The 7,596-nt window shown below is 44.6% G+C and overlaps 1 non-coding gene across 1 annotated transcript; it reads right to left on the bottom strand.

Annotated features, from left to right (window-relative positions):
* Positions 1-4,378: 4,378 nt before the first annotated feature.
* Positions 4,379-4,484, bottom strand: LOC112209617 (U6 spliceosomal RNA). The gene has a single exon (XR_002944447.1). It is a non-coding gene; the product is annotated as a U6 spliceosomal RNA (small nuclear RNA).
* Between the last annotated feature and the right edge of the window lie 3,112 nt (positions 4,485-7,596).

A 7,596-nucleotide genomic window follows, 5' to 3' on the forward strand; every position in this document is an offset into this window, starting at 1 on the left:
TCAGGCCACCTGCCTGCCCAGCTGTGGGACCCGCTCTCAGGGATCAGCCCTGCCCCTCGGGACCACAGCTGCCTACCGGCCTCTCAGCCCCGGGCAGCTGAGCAGCCAACCGGGCCAGTGCCCGGCTTCCTCCTCCTGGCTCGGGATCCACCCACGCTGGTATTCATTATAGATGTATGCACAAGGCATGGAAGCTACTCAAAACACACAAAGATACCTGCCTCCTGGAGGGGATGTTGCTCAGACCAGCAAGTAACAGGCCCTTGCATAAGAAACTAAGAGCTTTAGAGGGGCACCCCCTGCCTGCGCAGGCCCAGGTATAATTGTAGTGGAGAAGCTGCACTTCAGTCCCTCAGCCAAAACCTCTCTTGGGGGCCTTTCACTTGATTCCAGCTGTCCTGTCTTCCTGGCTCCCAATGGGCTAGGCTGTCTTCCCAAGTTACTCCATTTCCTGATCCCAGGACCAGACACTGTGCATCCACCCATCCAGTGAATTGTTTCAATCACTCGTTCAATCACCTCTTATTGAGTTCCTCCTTGGTGACAGGCACTGTGCTGGCTGGTAGAAACATACAGATAAACAAGGCAGCCTGTTGCCCGTGAGCCAGCTCCGGGACATTCGGGTGGAAAGCAGCATGTGTTCCTGAAGCAGTCAGTTAAGTTTGATGACATATTCTGTATTTGGAATGAAAGATAGAAATTGGGCCGGGTTTGGTGGCTTACGCCTGTAATCCCAGCACTTTGGGAGGCCGAGGCAGGAGGATTGCTTGCTTGGGCCCATGAATTTGAGACTAGTTTTGGCAATATAGTGAGACCTGGTCTCTACAAAAAACAAAACAAAACGAAACAAAAACAAAAACAAAAAACTAGCTGGGCATGGTGGCATGCACCTAAAGTGGGAGGATTGCTTGAGCCCATGAGGTTGAGGCTGCAGTGAGCTGTGATCATGCCACTGCACCCCAGCCTGGGTGACAGAGCAAGACTCTGTTTTAAAAAAAGAATTGAACAAATATTTAAAAAGAATGTCTGCAAAATTGTTTCTGGTTTCTCTGGGTTTCTTCCCATCAGGTAGCAGAATGTTAGAGTAGGAAGAGGATTTGCGAGATCATCCAGCCAACCTCCTGGCTGCCTTACAGAAACTTGAAAATGGTCTAGGATTGAGAACTCGCTCCTTAGATGTTTCAGAGGCATAACCTACTGTGCACAAGCAGACTTGTTCAAATTGATGTTTAACATTGATAGGCTATACTATTATCTCTAACCAGTTGTTCTACACCCTGCCCCAATCACTTTTTTTTTTTTTTTTTTTTGAGACAGAGTCTCGCTCTGTCACCAAGGCTGGAGTGCAATGGTGCGATCTCAGCTCACTGCAACCTCTGCCTCCTGGGTTCAAGCGTCTCCTGCCTCAGCTTCCTGAGTAGCTGGGATTACAGGCACCCGCCAACACGCCCACCTAATTTTTGTATTTTTAGTAGAGATGGAGTTTCACCTTGCTGGCCAGGCTGGTCTCGAACTCCTGACCTCAGGTGATGCACCTGCCTCGGCCTTCCAAAGTGCTGAGATTACAGACGTGAGCCACCACGCCAGGCCCCCAATCACTTTTAATGTAGGCAAATTCGTAGGAGCTCTGAAATATACAGTCAGGTGTTGCTTCACCGTGGGGTTATGTTGTGAGAAGTGCATTGTTAGGTAATTGTGTTGTTTTGGAAACATCATAGAGCGCATTTACGCAAACCTAGATGGTGCTTCACCGTGGGGTTATGTTGTGAGAAGTGCACTGTTAGGTAATTGTGTTGTTTTGGAAACATATAGAGCGCATTTACGCAAACCTAGATGGTATCGGCCTACCACATACCTAGGCTAAGTGGTAGAGCCCATTGCTCCCAGGCTACAGACCTGTACAGCAAGTACTGAGTACTGCAGGCAATTGCAGCACAATAGGAAGTATTTATGTCTCCAAACGTATCTAAACAGAAAAGGTAAAATACAAATATGGTAATATAATCTTAAGGGACCACATCAAGAAATGACTGGCAAAGTTCACGTAAAAATGCCCTTGGCAATTATGCATGATTTGACCTGCAGTAACTACTGGGTCCCACATAATGAGCGGAAGGTCGGGCACCCTACTACAGCTCATAATTCACATGGGTAATTTGATGTAGTTGTTAATGGTCTGCCGTAAAAAAGAGTCATCCTAACAGCTCCAAAGCTATTTCTGTAACTGATCTTTATCCTAGCAGTCACAGCCGAACACGCCCACATGGATCCTCAGTGAAAGGCAAAGTTAGACGCTGGCAAGCTCTCCATTAGCTGCAATCATGCTGGTCTAAGATGAATCCTTTTATTGGAAATCTGGTGGGCAAAGCCACAGAAGCTCTCTTTTCTCTGGGAAATAATATAGCTTCTAGGTAATGTGTGCTTTACAGCCCACACCTCCTGGCCATGCTTTGCCCTAGGGATGGGGAGACACAGTGGGAGAGAGTGAGGGGGAAGGGAAGGGGGAGAGGGAGGAGGAAGAAAGAGGGAGGGAAAGCGGGTGGGGGAGGAGGAGTGGGCATGAGGGGGAAGAGAGAAGGAAGGGGAAGCGGAAGGGGAGAGGGAGAAGAGGGAGGGGAAGTGAGAAGGAAGGGGAAGAGAGGGAGAAGGAGGAGGAAGGAAAGGAAAGGGACAAGAGGGAAGGATGAGAGGGAGAGAGAAGGGCTTCAAACAACCTTCAACACACACAGAATGGCCCTCTGCTTCTATTTCTTTCTTTGAACCAATAATTTAATTGAAAAAGAATTTTAAGGCCCAGTGTATTGGCTCATGCCTGTAATCCCAGCACTTTGGGAGGCTGAGGCAGGTGGATCACTTGAGGTCAGGAGTTTGAGACCAACCTGGCCAACATGGTGAAACCCTGTGTCTACTAAAAATACAAAATTGTGCTGGGGAAGCTGAAGCAGGAGCTACTGGGGAGGCTGAGGCAGGAGAATCACTTGAACATGGGAGGCAGAGGTTGCAGTGAGCTGAGATTGCGCCACTGCACTCCAGCCTAGGCAACAGAGTGAGACTCTTGTCAAAAGAAAGAAAGAAAGAAAAGAAGGAAGGAAGGAAGGAAGGAAGGGGAAGGAAGGGAAGGAAAGGAGGGAGGGAAGGAGGGTGGGAGGGAGGAAGGAAGGAAGGAAGGAAGGGGAAGGGGAAGGGAAGGAGGGAGGGAGGGAAGAAGGAAGGAAGGAAGGAAGGAATTTTAAGGCTAAGTACAGACTGTCACGTACCAGTTTCAGTCAACTATGAACCAAATATACAGCAATGGTATATTTGCTGTGTCCCATAAGATTATAATGGAGCTGGAAAATTCCTATCACCCAGTCACATCTTGATGATCCTGACCCTGTGTAGGCTAATGTATGTGTATGTGTCTTAGTTTGTAACAACAAATTTTTAAAGTAAAAAAAAATAAAAAAAATTTTAAAATAGAAAAAAGTTTATAGAATAAGGATACAAAGAAAGAAAATAATTTTGTAAAGCTGTAAAATGCGTTTGTGTTTTAAGCTGTTTTATAAAAGAGTCAAAAAGTTAAAACAAATTAAAAAGTTTATAAAATAAGAGAGTTACAGTAAGCTAAGGTTAATTTATTATAATATTATTATATAATTTATAATTAATTTATTATAATAATATTCTTTTAAAATATGGAACACTGCATGAATTTACATGTTGATATGGTTTGGCTGTGTCCCCACCCAAATCTCATCTTGAATTGTAATCCCCATAATCCCCACATGTCATAGGAGGGACCCAGTGGGAAGTGATTGGATCACAGGGGCAATTTCCCCCATGCTGTTATTGTGATAGTGAGTGAGTTGTCATGAGATCTGATTTTTTTTTTTTTTTTTTTTTTTTTTTTTTGTGACAGAGTCTTGCTCTGTAGCCCAGGCTGGAGTGCAATGGCATGATCTCGGCTCACTGCAACCTCTGCCTCCTGGGTTCAAGTGATTCTCCTGCCTCAGCCCCCCGAGTAGCTGGGATTACAGGCACCTGCCACCTTGCCCGGCTAATTTTTGTATTTTTAGTAGAGACGGGGTTTCCCCATGTTGGCCAAGCTGGTCTTGAACTCCTGACCTCAGGTGATCTGCCCGCCTCGCCCTCCCAAAGTGCTAGGATTATAGGTGTGAGCCACCGCGCCCTGCCGAGATCTGATGGTTTTATACGTGTCTAGCATTTCCCCTGCTTGCACTCACTTCTCCTTCCTGCTGCCTTGTGAAGAAGGTGCCCTGCTTTTCCTTTGCCTTCTGCCACGATTGTGTTTCTTTCCTAAGGTCTCCCCAGCCATGCTGAACTGTGAGTCAGTTAAACTTCTTTCCTTTATAAATTACCCACTCTCGGGTATTTCTTTACAGCAATGTGAGAACAGATTAATTCACATGTCATCCTTGCACAGGGGCCATGCTGATCTTCTCTGTGTCATTCCTTAATTTATTACTGAAGAAAGAAAAATACTTGTTACACATTTAGCATAGCCTACATGTACAATGTTTATCAAGTCCACTGCAGTGTACAGTAATGCCCTAGGCCTTCACATTCACTCACCACTCACTCACTCATTGACTCATCCAGAGCAACTTCTGGTCCTGTAAGCCTCGTCCATGGTAAGTGCGCCGTTCAGGTGTACCATTTTTATCTTTTTGTAATTGTAATTTTAATTAAAATAAATTTTTTTTTATAGAGTTGAGGTCTTGCTTCGTTGCCTAGGCTGGTGTTGAACTGCTGGCTTCAAGTGATCCTCCCACCTTGGCTTCCCAAAATGCTAGGATTACAGGCATAAGCCACTGTACCCAGCCCATTTTTATCTTTTTTTTTTCATTTTAAATTTAGTTTATTGGTTAAATCATGATATAGAAGTTCACTGTTCAAAAAATCATTAAAGATTATTGTGGCCGGGTGTGGTGGCTCACGCCTGTAATCCCAGCACTTTGGGAGGCTGAAGCAGGTGGATCACGAGGTCAGGAGTTCAAGATCAGCCTGGCCAATATGGTGAAACCCCGTCTCTACTAAAAAAAATACAAAAATTAGCTGGGCATGGTGGTGTGCGCCTGTAGTCTCAGCTACTCGGGAGGCTGAGGCAGGAGAATCGCTTGAACCCAGGAGGCAGAGGTTGCAGTGAGCCCAGATCACGCCACTGCACTCCAGCCTGGGTGACAGAGTGAGACTCCGTCTCAAAACAAACAAACAAACAAACAAACAAACAAACAAACCAAAAAAGATTACTGCAAATAGCTAAAGACCCAGATCCCGAGACACAATTGCATTTGTTATGCATCTTAAAGTTTAATATTTTTATTGTACCATACAGGTTAGTACTGTTATTGTCAGTATGTACTTTCATAAAAACATATAGTATGAATCATTTTCTTTTAAAAATGCTTCAAGGCAGGGCACGGTGGCTCATGCCTGTAATCCCAGCACTTTGGGAGGCTGAGGTGGGCGGATCATGAGGTCAAGAGATTGAGACCATCCTGGCCAACATGGTGAAATCCCGTCTCTACTAAAAATACAAAATTAGTCAGGCATGGTGGCGGGCACCTTTAGTCCCAACTACTCGGGAGGCTGAGGCAGGAGAATGGCTTGAACCCAGGAGGTGGAGGTTGCAGTGAGCTGAGATCACGTCACTGCACTCTAGCCTGGGTGACAGAGCAAGACTCTGTTTCAAAAAAAAAAAAAAGTTTCTAAACCTTTTAAAATGTGTGTAATATAGAATACATACAAAAAATACATTTAAATGCACAGAATAATGGATTATTATGAAGTGAACCCAAGGACAATGGCCTAATGACTTTAGAAATAAACACCGTCAGTATTCCCAAAGTCCCATACCTATGTGTTCATTGCCTAACCTTTTGAGAATTTCTTCTTCTTTTTTTTGTTTTCAACTTTTATTTTAGGTTCAGAGGTACATGTACAGGTTTGTTATGTAGGTAAATTGCATGTCACTGGGGTGTGCTGTACAGATTATTTCATTACCCAGGTAATAAGCATAATGCCTGCTAGGTCGTTTTTCCACCCTCACCCTCTTCCCACTCTCCACCCTCAGGTGGGCCCCTGTGTGTGTTGTTCTCCTCTTTGTGTTCACGTGTACTCAGTGTTTTGCTCACACTTATAAGTGAGAACATGCTGGATTTGGTTTTCTTTTCCTTTGTTAGTTTGCTTAGGATAATGGCCTCTAGCTCCATCCATGTTCCTGCAAAGGACATTATTTTGTTCTTTTTCATGGCTGTGTAGTGTTCCATGGTATACATGTACTACATTTTTTTTTTTTTTTACCATTTTTATCTTTTATACCACTTTTTTTTTTTTTTTTTTTTGAGACGGAATCTCTCTCTGTCACCCAGGCTTGGGTGCAGTGGCATGATCTCAGCTCACTGCAACCTCCGTCTCCTGGGTTCAAGTGATTCTCCTGCCTCAGCCTCCCGAGTAGTATACCATATTTTTACTGTACCTCTTATATGGTTAGATACACAAGTACATTGTGTTACAGTTGCCTACAGTATTCAGTCCAGGTTATGTGCAGTACAGGTTAGCAGCTCAGGAGCAAAGGGCTCTACCATAGACCCCTGGTGCACAGTAGGCGATACCATCTAGCTTTGTGTAAGTACACTCTGATATTCACATGATGATAAAAATCACCTAATGAGGCATTTTTCAGAACATATTTCTATCATTAAGAGATTTGTGGCCAGGTGTGGCAGCTCATGCCTGTAATCCCAGCATTTTGGGAGGCTGAAGCAGGCAGATCATTGAGGTCAGGAGCTTGAGACCAGCCTGGCCAACATGGCAAAACCCCGTCTCTACCAAAAATACAAAAATTAGCCAGGTATGGGGGTATGTGCCTGTAATCCCAGCTACTAGGGAGGCTGAGGCAGGACAATCGCTTGAACACAGGCAGCGGAGGTTGCAGTGAGCTGAGATTGCGCCACTGCACTCCAGCCTGGGCAGCAGAGGAAGAGTCTGTCTCAAAAAACAAAAACAAAAACAAAAAAAAATTTGTAACTGCGTATGTTATGTATGCATGTATGTATCTATTTATCTATCTATCCATCTATCTGATGACTTTCTTTTCTCTCCAGGATGTATGGTGTTTTAGAAGAAATAATAGCTCAGCGGCACAAAGGATCAGAGAAATTCACACCTGAGATGTGGGAATCAATGACAAAGACAAAGATCTCTTCCCAGAGAATATTCTCCTTCATGCAGGAGCCTAGGAATACTATGCGACACTTGATACTAGCCCTGAGTATTGGCAGGTCCTGTACCTCCCATCTGAGGTGTGGTCATTTCTCCCACTTCTAAGAGTAAATGAATTATCATTCCCATCTTGATTGACTCATTTAACAAGAATAAGAAGCTCATATCTCAAGTAAGGGCTGGACCATGAGACCATGTGTCTTAGTCTGTTTGGCTGCCATAACAAAATACCTTAGACTGGGTCATTTATAAACAACAGAAATTGGTTGCTCACAGTTCTGAGGCTGGAAGTCCAAGATCAAGGTGCCAGCGGACTTGGTGTGTGGGGAGGGTGCTCTGCTCCATGAGCGGTGTGCTGTTGCTGTGTCATCA

The sequence above is a fragment of the Pan troglodytes genome, chromosome 5, assembly GCF_028858775.2.
Source record: "Pan troglodytes isolate AG18354 chromosome 5, NHGRI_mPanTro3-v2.0_pri, whole genome shotgun sequence".
NCBI lineage: Eukaryota > Metazoa > Chordata > Mammalia > Primates > Hominidae > Pan > Pan troglodytes.